Consider the following 12,829-nt stretch of genomic DNA (forward strand, 5'->3'; position numbering starts at 1 on the left):
TGGTTTACAGTCTTTGCAGAAAGAACATCTCCCGTACAGCTCCGGCTCCCGCACCCGCATGCTAAACTCACAGGTTTCCTGACAGCTCCTCTGTTCTGGTTCTGGGCTCCTGCGTCAGAATCCTCCTTGGTTCCTGCATCCCTGGTTCGCGTCACCTACAGAAAACAAGAGAGAAGACTTTGTGAACAGGTGTCATTGCATTTCAGCTTCCCGAAAGGTCAACAGCTATGCAAAGACAAGTAACAAGGTCAGCTCCCTGAACCATAGAACAGTCAAAGAACATTGCACACTTCGCAATTTACTTTTGATTCATTTTTTCAGACTAATTTTGAAGCTTTTTTAATTTGAAGGAATTTATGAATAAAGCGGGCCCACACTTTCACAAAGGATCCTAGAGATTTGTTGGAAAGTAGTTTATTAGTAATGATAAGTAGTGACTTACCACTACAAACAAGGCCACAGACACAATAACATTTTCAGTTAGGGTCTCAATAAATGATTCCCCTGATCATCACTAGGTAACTAACTGGCAATGAGTAAGCACGCCTGTCAATATTTATATATTTAAATTAAATAATCCAATGTTAGCCCATGGAGGTAATTATCTACAATGGGAAAAAAGGAAATTTGCAGTTTTTCCCTCAACAGGGCATATAAAACATATTTTATGTCTCTGCTTATAGTTACATGGTACCCTAAATCCCTGTGGCATCTAAGCGGGACTTGAGAAGTGACATAAGTAAAAATAAGGGAGATCGCTACTTTGGAAGTACTTTTAATCCATAAAGCTAATTTCCATATAATTTACTTCTAAAGACAATCTGCAAAATAGGGTTGCCTTTAAAATGACAGCAAGGGGGCGTGGCCAAGATACTAGACAGGTAAGATGTGTCTCTGTGTCTCTCTGTCCCCACCATCACTTTACCCTCATATAGCACCTTACCTGCAGTGCATAACACGCTCCCTCTACCCCGTACAGGTTGCAGATGGTGCGTAGGCAGAGATGAAAAGACTGGGAGCCCCTCCTGGCGCTGACAGGCAGTCCTTCCTGGTATGGGCTGTGGGAGTGGAGGCCGCAATGAGCGGCAATATGGCGGCAGTCAGCCCGAGCTAGCAGAGACAAGGTCCTGCCTGCTGTCTTCCCACACCCAAGTTGCTGTGCAGAGGAGCATGCAACAGGTGCCGTCGTTCAGCCTGCAACAGCACCCTTAAGCTGTGGTGAACCCAGTTTGCGGACCTGGTGGCCATAGACAAGTGAGACCTGTCGCGGGGGGCTTGCCCAGCTATTGCATCCAGCACATGTGAACAGCGGGACTCCCGGCCCCTGGCATCTAAGCTGTGAGGCCTGGGATGCTGTGTGCCTGTGGAGTGGACATCAGCTCTCCAGCTGGCCGGGTGGTTGGTATGGATGGGGCTGCCCACGCAGAAAACCGCCTGAAAGTTGTAGGCAATAACTGCCCCAGCCCCCAGATCCTCGCGGGAGAATGGAGCTGCCTGGGGAGACCGAAAAAATGCACTGAAGCACAGTGGACGTGATAAGCAGGCCCACCCCCTGGAGTCGTTCACCTGCCTTGGTCGCTTGCTGGCCCTTGCAACCCATGCGTCCCCGCCCAATGAAGGAGATGGACTGGAGGTTGGGGCCCATCTGGGTAGGATTGCAGGTCAAATATAGGCACATCTTTCATGATTCTCGGCATGCTGCCGCCTGCAACCTACCACATGGTCAAGCTCTGTGGTACCCAACCTTGGCCTGGATCCCGCCGAGTGAGGTAGGACGTGAGTCCTGTGGCTCCCACCTGCTGTAGTGACACTTGACCCCCACTCCTATGTCTGCTGGTGGGCCTGGTCTACGACTCTGGAGTTCCCTGAGTAAACCCTCCTAAAAGGGGCAACAGCCTAAATCACCAGAGAGCCCTCACCATGGACGGCGACACCTGACAGACAACGGGGGTTGTAGCCGTGTTCTGGCCAACGTGTTCTGGCCGCATCCAGGCTGCTGCCTGGGGTAACTTATCTCCAGCCAGGACTCTGGTTGGCAAGGAACAAACGCTTGACCCGCTGGGCCCACGGCAGCCACTCCTGACATACTTGTGAAAGTGCTGATGTGCGTTTTCCCTTGGCCATGTCATCGCTGACTAGCTGACCATCTCTGGATTTACTTGTACAGAGGGACGTTGCCATGTCATTGTTCAGATTGAAAAGAGATCGCTCTTTGTGGGATATGCTGACTAGGTCCGCTGGGGGGCCTTAGGGGATAAAATTCCCACAGCTAACAAAGATCACCTCCCAGAGACTCAAAACATGGATGGGCCTGTGACTTGGTCCTTCCTGGTGTCCTTATTCGCATCACTACGTGTGGATGTTGCCTCCTGTCACACAAAAAACTGTAGTCAACGCACTAATAACATCGCGTATTGACTACGGAAACATCTTATATCTAAGTTCGAACTTAGCAGTGATCAAGCGACTCCAAATAATCCAAAACTCTGCTGCAAGACTCCTGTGCAGGATATCTAAGTTCGAAAGAGTATCACATCACCTGAATGATTTACACTGGCTCAGAGTTGAACATCGGATTAGCTTTAAAACCCTTAGTTTCATGTTCAAAATCAAATCCAAAACGGCACCCTCCTATCTACAAGCCTTAGCTTCCCCCTACCTACCAACTAGAAACCTTCGTTCCCAAACTGCAGCGAATTTCGCTGTCCCCAGATACAAACTGCAAAAGACTGGCGGAAGATCTTTTTCGGTTCGAGGGCCTAGTCTGTGGAATTCACTCCGCCAGTTTATCCGGAAAGAAGAAAGCTACACTAAATTCAGGAAATTTGTCAAAACTTGGCTTTTCCAGAAACAATTGTGCTAAACTCCAACTCAGTACATTCCTTCGTTCAAACCTAATGTCACAGGCGCTGGGAAACCCTTGTTGGGTAGCTGAGCGCCATATAAATGCAAAAAATAAATAAATAAATAAATACAAGATGAACTTCAAGCAGTCAAAAAGGACCTATCTTCTGATCTGCGTGAGGTTCGTCAAGACCTGGAGGACATGGGGGACAGGGTCTCTGCGCTGGAAGAGCAAGAGTCCGGGCGAGTTGAAGAAGTCGAGTGGCTGCCACAAGAAGTGCTCTGACTCCGGGAGCAAGAGCTCGACCCTATGGCCCATGCTGAGGACTTAGAAAATCGCTCATTGTGTAACAATATATGCATTAAAGGAGTTCCAACTAAGGGTGGGCGGGGTTGGCAGAATGGCAGTAAGCGGAATTCCATGGAGTTGCCTAAAAACTCAGTGGAATTCTGCTGCGCCCAATGCACGCAGTAGACCTGAAGGGTTCCTGACCACCAGACTGCCACCTGCTTTACGGCTTACCTCGGTCTGCTGTGGCAGTAATCAACAGTGTTTCTCCTGTCCTTCCTGGGCTATAACAAAAGTGAAATCACTTTGCTGCAGGACTTGAGATTACTGTGCATGTGCATGCTTGGGTAGTGGAGACATTAACCCAGTCTCCACTCCTGGGAATTAGGACACAGGAGGAGGACAGCCTGGGCACAGAGAACGCCAGATCCAGGTAAGGAGGACTCAGGCACAATCTGTCTTCGCTAGGTTCAACCTGCCACAGCAGCCCTTTCCCTCACTAACCAAACATTGCCCACTTCTCTTACCGTCTCTTACCGTCACCACCCATAATTTGCTAGCACCTCTCCCTCACTGTCCAAACTCTGCAACCCCCTCCATCACCACCACCCTTCATTCAGGATCCATGCCTGACAGTTATTTCCCTCTCCACCAACCCTCACTCACCACCACCCCTCCCTCACTGTCAAGCCTTAGCGGTCCTCTCTCTTCTTCACTGCCTTCCCCGCAGCCCTCTGCCCTTACCGCACACCCACCGTCCAACCCCCTCTGCCCTCTCCCTTACAACTAGGGGTGAGCGGCATGGACAAACTCCACCACATGGCAGAATCAGAATTTATTGTCAAACTCCGCGCACCCAGCGAAGCACGGAGTTGGAAAAACTCTGCAAACTCCGCTAGCAGAGCAAGAGTTCGCCACCCATCCATAGTCCCAACGAATGCAGAAGGGGCCAACTTGGGAGACTATGTGGGAGCTCTCTTTAGACATATCCTGGGGGTCAAGACAGACAAAGAAATAAAGCTGGACCGGGTTCACTGAGCACCGAGACCGAAGAAGGCCTCTTTTGAGTACATTCTGGTGTGAGTCCATGATTTTCAATTGAAGGAGAGCATACTGTGCCAAGTTCCAGTTTAGGGGACACACCCCTGTGTTATATCAAGACTTAGCGTCCATTACTCTGTAAATGACTTCTGTATATTTACCTTCACCTAAGGGAAGCCTGTATTTCATACTCCTGGGGCCACCACTTCCATTCATCTTCCGGTATGAGACCAAGGTTTACCAAACCAGATCTTTTACAGAGGCGTGCTGAGTGCTTGATATTGCAGACCCTCCTGCGGAGGGACAACAACCCATCTCACAGAGTCGAACGTCGCGCAGGCACCCACTCTGGCAATGGTCCAAAAATGTGCCTGGTGGACTGTGGCCTAATCGAGAAACTATGGCGCTGGAAAGGAAGTCGGTACTGAAGATGCTAACTGGCGATGCTAAAAAGACAAACACACCTTGAGGCCGAGGAGACTTTGGTTACACGGATTCTTCATAGCAAGGGGGAGCGAAGGATGGAAGGACAGGGAAAGCCAGGTGACATGTGCCGGTCTTGTGGATCCTCCCTCATTGGGACATTCCACCATTTGGAAATTCAATTTATTATGGCCCTGACCACCCGGTCAGCACTGCACTACTTGCTCCCTTCACTGATGGACATCTATGGTTACTAGTTACATATTTTTCTGATTCATTTGTAGGTTTTTTTGGGGGGGGATTGTTACTCCTTCTCCGGATCTGGGCAATCCTTGGCTGTTCAATATGCCTTCTTGGGGTTTACTTCAGGTGGGGAGGTTTCATAGCTTTGTGCCCTGACAGTCTAGAGGGAACTCTGCCTTCCAGCCCTGTTTCCTAGGAACTTAAGGTTACTAGCCTCAATGTAAGAGGACTTGATATTTCCAATAAACGGTCCGCAGTCCTGACATTCCTGGAACAATCAGGAAGTGACATATGCCTTCTGTAGGGAACTCATCTAGTTTCTAAGGATGTACCCAGAATTCAGTCCTACTGGTTCCAGCACCAACTTTGTTCCTCATGCCCCACTAAAACAGAGGAAGGGCCATTTTCAAAGGGGAAATACTATCCACAATAGTGGAGGTTAAGAGACACCTCCTGGCAGGGCCGGACTGAGAATCACAACCGGCCCTGGCAAAGTGCTTGGCCGGCCCCCCTCCCCACTCAGTGGGGTTGTGGGTGCCGCAAACTCTTTGCCAGGCTGCAAAAACTGCCCTGTAACAAAAACGGCCCCCAGGGGCCCAAAACCGGCCCCCACCAGTGCGGCGCACCGGGGGATTGCCCGGTCTCCGCTATGGCCAGTCTGGCCCTGCCTCCTAGTAGTCCGGCTGAGATTGGGCACCTTTCACTTCACCCTGGTAAGTATTTACACATATAACAAGCACCAAGAATCCTTTATTACTAGCTCCTTGGCACCTGTGCTCCATCTCCTGATGCCACTATCTTGATAGGGGGTACATGAACTTGGTAATCAACACTATTAATTATCGCACAGGGCAACGCTCCAACTAAACTGGGGCCTTCTCTGCTGCATGGTTACGACGATGGCTCACCGATTGTGGACTGCAAGACATTTGCGACTACTGCACCCCTCTACTAGACACTACACATTTTATTTGGTTACCCATAAAACGTATGCAGGTATTGACACCTTCCTTACGACCCTGCTAGCTCTTACATCAGAAGTGGACATTGCTCCCCAATTGCTCTCCGACCATGCCCTTTTCTCCTTGTCTCTCAGACTAAATGTCTCTCAACCTAGGACTTTGTGCTGGCGCCTTAGAAACTTCTTGCTTCAGTCACCAGCCATGGTCAATTCCCTAGGGAAAGTGATTGGAGACTACCCCAAACCAATGATAATGCGGAGATTTCAATGGCCTCTATTTTGGAAACTCTGAAGCTAGTAGTGCGGGGTGAACTTATAGCTCTCTTCATGAAAGAGGATTGTATTTGCCAAGGCAAATGAGAGAGTTTAGAGAGATCTGTCTCAGAACTCGAGGCTATCACTAAAGCAGACTGGGGCCCCTAGAGTATGGTGGGAACTTGAATAAAAGCGCAACATTTTCTCAAACGTTTACATCTCGACAGGGTGGAGTACGCTATCGTACACCTTAAACATGAATTTTAAATTGGGGGCAACAGTTGCGGGCATATGTCGGCACACCCCCTACACAGCAAAATCCATTCTGGATCTGTGAAGACCATACGTACCGGACCATCTACAGAGGTCTGTCAACCGACACAGAGATAGCACAGGCCTTCCAGGCTTTTTACGGTTCTCTACACTCGATCTCTGATGGCTCCATTGGAGATCCCTTGGGTTACCTCCACAATGTCACCCTCAGTCCCAATCCAGAAAAAGAGGCTGAGGCTCTGGAATGACCCATATGAATAGAAGAGGTGATCTCGGCTATCGCTCTTTTAAAACCAATGAAGTCACCAGGGCCCCATGACTTTAGTACACACATTTACAAGGATTTCTGCCAGGATCTTGCCACCTTGCTTGCCCATCACTATAATTCCTTTGCTGTCTCGGGCTCCCTTACTGGCTCTATGTTAGAGGTCGCTATATCGGTAATTCCGAGACCAGGCAAAAATCCAGCCCTCTGTGGGTCATATAGACCTGTCTCTCTCTTAAATATAGACGCAAAATTATTCACCAGTATCTTACCCCACCGCTTGAACCCATTAATGCCAGGCCTGATTGAAACAGACCAGGCGGGATTTATACCTGCACATTAGTGCAGCAATAATACCAAATGCCTTCTGCACCTCCTTGACAAATTCATCGGTCATGGAAAGAGGCACTACTTCACTCCCTTAATGTCAAAAAGGAGTTTGATTGTGTGCATTGGCTCTACGTCTTTGAGTTGCTGTGGAAATTTGGTATTGGCAACAAGTTTTGTAGATGGGTCGGAAGCGTTTATAGTACCCCCTGAGTTTCAGTGATGGTAAATTGTCTATTATGCCCTTCCTTCCTTATACAATGGGGCACCAGTCAAGGATGTCTCTTGTCCTCTCTTTTTTGCGTTATACATGGAGTCTCTAGCACAATAGCTGAGAGATAATCCGGTCATTGTTGGGATTCCTTTAGGGGTGATCGTGATCTCATCAGCCTCTATGATAATGATGTCATCTGATCAATCACTGATCCGATGTCCTCGCTTCCCGCACTAGTCTCAGAGCACCAGAGCTTTGGGGAGGTTTTGGGCTTTAAAGTAAATGTGCAGAAATCACAGATTTTGAACCTCTCAGTTTCTTCCCCTCACGAAAATATTTTACACTCTATGTTTTCCTTTGAGTGGGCGATGTGTTTCATATCCTATCTGGGTGTTAAGCTTGCCCGGACTCTCCCTAAAACATTGGCTGCCAACTACACCACCCTTACTTTTCAATTCACTGATATCTGTCTAGATGGAGCCGTCTCTGACATTCTTGGATAGGTAGAATAGTGGCAGTCAAAATTACCCTCCTACCACGTATACTTTATCTGTTCCAGACCTTACCGCTGACCCCTCCATGCATCACCTTTCATTCCTTCCAATTGAAATCAACACATTCCTGTGGGACAGCACGAAACCCTACCTTCATAACTAGTTACTCCATCGCTCAAAGCAGGACAGTGCGCCTGACGTTCCTCTGATACTCCGCTACTACCAAGCCACCCAACTTAGATTTCTAGTAGAATGGAACCACCAGCTCTCTAAAAACATTGGTCCTTTATAGATTAACCAGTTGCTGGTTCCAACATATGGAAGGACGTCTGGCTTACCTGTAAACATAGAGCCTGGGGTCTCTAGTCCTCCCCGGTAACGAGCTACATGCTCAAAGTATGGGACACTGTAGCACTCCAGGCAGGCCTCACAACTTTACCTTCCACCATGACCCTGATTCTGCCCAAACCAGATTTCATCCTAGGGATTGAACCAGAAATGTTCCGGCAATGACAAGAGGGGGGTCGTAAGCAAGTGGGTTGCCTTTTCGACATTCTAGGGCTTGTTCCCTTTGACCTGCTCAAGGCTGATTATTCCTTAACAGAATCCAACCGCATACACTATTTACAACTATGACACTAGGTGACAAGACCGCAGAATAAGCAGGGCAACCTCTGACCCCCTTTGAGCAATGGACAGTACTTAAAGTGACAGCAAGTGCCTCATAAATGAACTACAAGCCATATTGGGCAAGGTTTAAAGGTTTTTATTGTACAGTTAATAAAAACTCACAATTTTGAAAAATACAAATTTTAAAAGGTCAATATTTTCTTAAAAACAAGTAAGGTGCAATAGCTCAAGTGTTAAAAAGTATAAAAGTCTCAGCTTTGGTTGCATAAGAATCAGTGGGGTTTTCGTGGCCTTGATACTTTTCAAAATTCGAAGACCGTTATAACCAGGGGTGTTTACTCTGTTATTGTTTTTCTTTTGCTTGAGAAGACCCTCTGGATTTTTTGTTCAATCTTGTGGCCACCATATCAAAAAATGTTGTTGTTCTGCAGTTTAGCTGAGTTTCGTCAGGATTAAAACAGAGCAACACGGCCTGCCTGCAGCTCCTTATGCCCTTCTGGTTCCATAGAGCCCGAAACAAGGAGCGCCTTATGTCCTGGAGGTTTGTGCAAATGCAGATAATGTGTATGAGGTCCTCTTTCGCAGAAAGACGGAGGCGGCATTGATTTGCGGGATTCTCCCTTGTCCATGGAGCCAGATGCGGAGCTATAGGAATCCTGCCCATGCGCATATTAAGGAACTTATTTTTTGTCTTCTGTGTGAGGCCCGTCGTTAGATACTCTTGTGGTTTTAGAGCGCTGTAACCATTCAACACGACCCATCCGTGAGCTCTCTTAGCTAGGGTGGCTTTGTCCTCAATTGATGAGACCATCTTGGTGACTTTAGACACCACTTTTTTGAAGGTGCCAAGGTCAGTTGCCGACTCCCATAAGTCTGCAAGTCCTAAGACCTTCAGTGATTCCATTAAGTAGGTCCTTGCAGGTGAGTTGACTCTGATGGTTAGTTCGGTTCAAAGGTGGGCGTTTAAGGATCCGTGGTCGGCATCTCTGATTTTCCGCCAGCTTTTTAGATATGCGCCTCTTCTCTCCACCGCATATTGGGCAAGGTGTCTTCCCCGACTAAATCCAAAGGGCAGTCGAGAAGATATGTAGAGCTTAGGAGAGCCCTTACTCCCAAGGAGTGTGAGGATTTCGTTTACAGAGTACATCACACTGCATATAACTTGGCTAGCATTGAGACTGCTTATAAAGTTGTCTCTTATTGGTATCTGACCCCAACAAGACTTCACAAATTGAATGCAGGGTGCTTAATAGAGTGCTGGAGGGAGTGCTGGGACACTTGGACTCTACTCCACCTTCTATGGCACTGTCCAAAACTTACCACCTACTGGAATGAAATACTGAACAACATCTACTCTGCCTTTAACACTTCAATCCTGAGGTCCCCAGCCTACACTACCCTTGGACTTCCAAATCCCTTGACTTATCCGCTACGCTCTAACCTAGGCAGGCAGATGGTCATAGCCTTGTGGGTGGCCCACCAGGTGATTCTAGCACTCTGGGTCACTGATAGGACTCCTCCTGGTTACACAAGCTCTGGTTTTGCCTGGGGATGGATAAACTATCCCTGTAGGTGGATCGGAACCGCACCTCTTTTCCGGACCTGTGGGCACCCTTCATTCAAATTTTTTCCTCTGAATTTCGAGACCTGACATTCCCGGCCTATATGAGGCTAATCTACTTGATTCCCACTGAGACCCACAGACAGCTAGGCACCATTCCAGATCCTACTATCCTCCCTTCCATACTACACCATATTGTGATGCCAGTACTATTGGTATTTACCATATAGCTATTCTACTTAAGGACAATTGGGGATGATGGATGTTTGACAGGTTATTTTTGTCTAATTAAACTGCCTGATCAATGCTTCTGGCCCCAGGATTGTAGGCAGAAAAGTTGTTATAACAACAGTATATGTTTTACAGACCGCTGCCGGCCTTTGGTTGTAGGCGAATAGCTGTGTATTGTTATGAATCGGCTTTAATAAACAGAATTGTTCCATTAAATTACAGCAGGCAACAACACAGCAGTTCACACTCTGGTGCAGGAAATCTACTGGACCTCTAAACCTCCCTGCCCTATTAGATGCTAGAAAATGATAGGTAGTTTGAATCCCGCCTTGCCTCATTAGATACTATGGACTTACAGAGGTCTGTCAATATCAATTGTAATTATACCTAATTGCCATGTATGCTTAATAAGAGCACTGGCCCTGGGTCAGGGTAGCAGAGCCGAGGGCACACTCAGAGTCAGAAAACCAGCAACTTGTAGTCAAAATGGGGGCAAAAAGTGGGGAACGCTGTGAACAGGTACTGATTTCTCACACAACCCCCTCCCGGGAAACCCTGCACCCTCTAATGCTATGGAACTTGAACGCTCTATTTGTGTCACAACCTTCTCGACCCGGAGTAACGAGGTCAAGCAGATTATTAATAAAAACTGGCATCTGGTGGCAAGTGAGATCAACCAACCTCAACTCCCACTCCATTCGTTCAGAAGGGCAAAAAACATACGGGACATGGTGGTGCATTCCTACCTGGAGCCGGATAGCCAACCAACCATCACATCGTTATGGAATTTACCGCCACTGGTGGGTCATTTTAGGTGCGGGAACTGCACGGCCTGCGAAACCACTATTCCAACCAAATCATTTATTCATGGTGGTCGTACGTACACCCTTAAGTTTCACACAAACTGTAATTCCAGCAGCGTGATATACATCGTACAATGCCCATGCAATCTGCTCTATGTTGGTCAGACCCAACAGAAGATTAAATCTCGTATCTCCTCCCATTGCAGTAGACTACGGTGTAAGGTCTTGGGCGCACCATTAGTTGACCACTGGCAGAAGGCAGGCCATGTGGTGGCTGACCTAAGATGGTGGGCTGTCGAAAAAGTCTCTCTAGGGACAAGAGGCGGGAACTTGCGAATAGCCCTGAACACACGAGAATCCAAATGGATGTCCCTCCTAGACTCAATTAAAAACGGCCTGAACGAGCAAGACAGTAGCCTGGCACAGTTGGCAGCTCTAGGTTGAACATTTAAGTGGCACTAACAATAGATTCTCAATAACGTCATCACAGACCCCCTTGGGTGGGTTTCCTAACACTGTCCTGATACTGTCTTTACATTTGTTAAGGAATGTGATATCTACAGATTGCAAGTTGGACTAGTGCCCGCATGACATTCATCTACACTCTCATGTCTGAGAAGTGCATGGATGGTTGTGTGTGTATATATATAAATATAATTATTCAATTTCTCATCTGTTTTTAAGAAATAGGTTTCATCAAACGTGGTACGTTGTTGCCCGTCTACACCCTCATGCTTGAGAGGTGCACGAGCTACAAATATTGGTGACATAAAATTCAGAACTGAATCATTCAATTTTTCAATTGGTGTTTTTAATAAATATGTTATTAAATGCTGTATGATGATACTCGTTTACACCCTCATGCTTGAGAGGTGCACGAGCTCAAGAAAGTGGGGATTGGCGCATGTAATTTTGTATAAACACTGACAAACACTTATATTATTTCTCCACGTGGAACGGGTGTCCCAAGCAAATCGCCCCCTTGTCTACCTTGTCAAGTCGAGGTTGACTCCTCCCCCAACTCCGCGGAGCAGTGCAGCGTAGTTTACTAGTCTCTACATGCCCTCAGATTTAAGAGGGTTACCAGCCCGCATAATACGTACCAATACACCGATATATATTGGATATTGTCAACCCCTAATTCAAGTGTTGACAAATATAAATAATATCTCTTCGAGAATTTCCGAATGTTTTTTCTATGTCTATCATGGCCAACTAAGGCTGACCCCGCCCCCAACTCCGCAGAGCGGTGTTGCGAAGTTTCCAGCGCGCAGGCCTTCACTGTGTTGTTGCCCCGCATTGATTGTGAGTATTTTGTTTAACGGGTTCATGTAGTCTGACTTCTGTGCGCGTAGCAGGACGGGCGAGTGACTGGTCTTTTCGTTTTTCGTTTCTTTGTCAGAATCCCCAGCTACACTGCACGGAGGTTAACTGTGCACGTTCCCCGCCCGACTACCCGCTTGAGTAAACATGTGGATGTGGCGTTTGTTCTAAAGTGTCCTCGAGAATTACGAGTAAGCCAGCATCAATTATTAGTCTTAAGTGTACAAGTCCATTGTAGAATTGACAAATCTATACAAAGTACAATTTTCTTTAAATAGGGCTCCAATTATTGATGAATGGTTGTCACATACGGGTGACGGACACTGTCACGAAAGCTGAAGAAGGTCGGCTTCCAGACTGACTCCTTTACGGAGGTATGTACGTGGCTAGTTTGCCCCGCATCTCCATCATGTAAATCTGTGAATCCATAATTAAACTTAAACACCCCTTTGTGTACCACCAGCGATCTTTCACTGCAGAAGCTGGATGAAGCATTGATTTATACTTAAGGTGACATCCGACTGTACACGCTATTTTACGTAAGTAAAGGACAGGCATGACCAATTTTTGACTAATGTTCCTGACAAACATTGTTTGTCCTAATCCCCTGTTTTAATGGTTCAATTACAGTTGATGCATTCCTTCCAGCACC

General features: G+C 47.2%; 1 protein-coding gene across 1 annotated transcript in view; it reads right to left on the reverse strand.

Moving 5' to 3' along the window:
- LOC144782821 (uncharacterized) overlaps window positions 1-12,829 on the reverse strand; it is a 169,975-nt gene that overhangs the window by 104,756 nt on the left and 52,390 nt on the right. The window contains exon 2 of the mRNA XM_078662099.1: window positions 72-155. The gene's annotated coding sequence lies outside the window, so the exon portion shown is untranslated. The remainder of the gene's footprint in view (window positions 1-71; window positions 156-12,829) is intronic.

Source organism: Lissotriton helveticus, chromosome 9 (genome assembly GCF_964261635.1).
Source record: "Lissotriton helveticus chromosome 9, aLisHel1.1, whole genome shotgun sequence".
Lineage (NCBI taxonomy): Eukaryota > Metazoa > Chordata > Amphibia > Caudata > Salamandridae > Lissotriton > Lissotriton helveticus.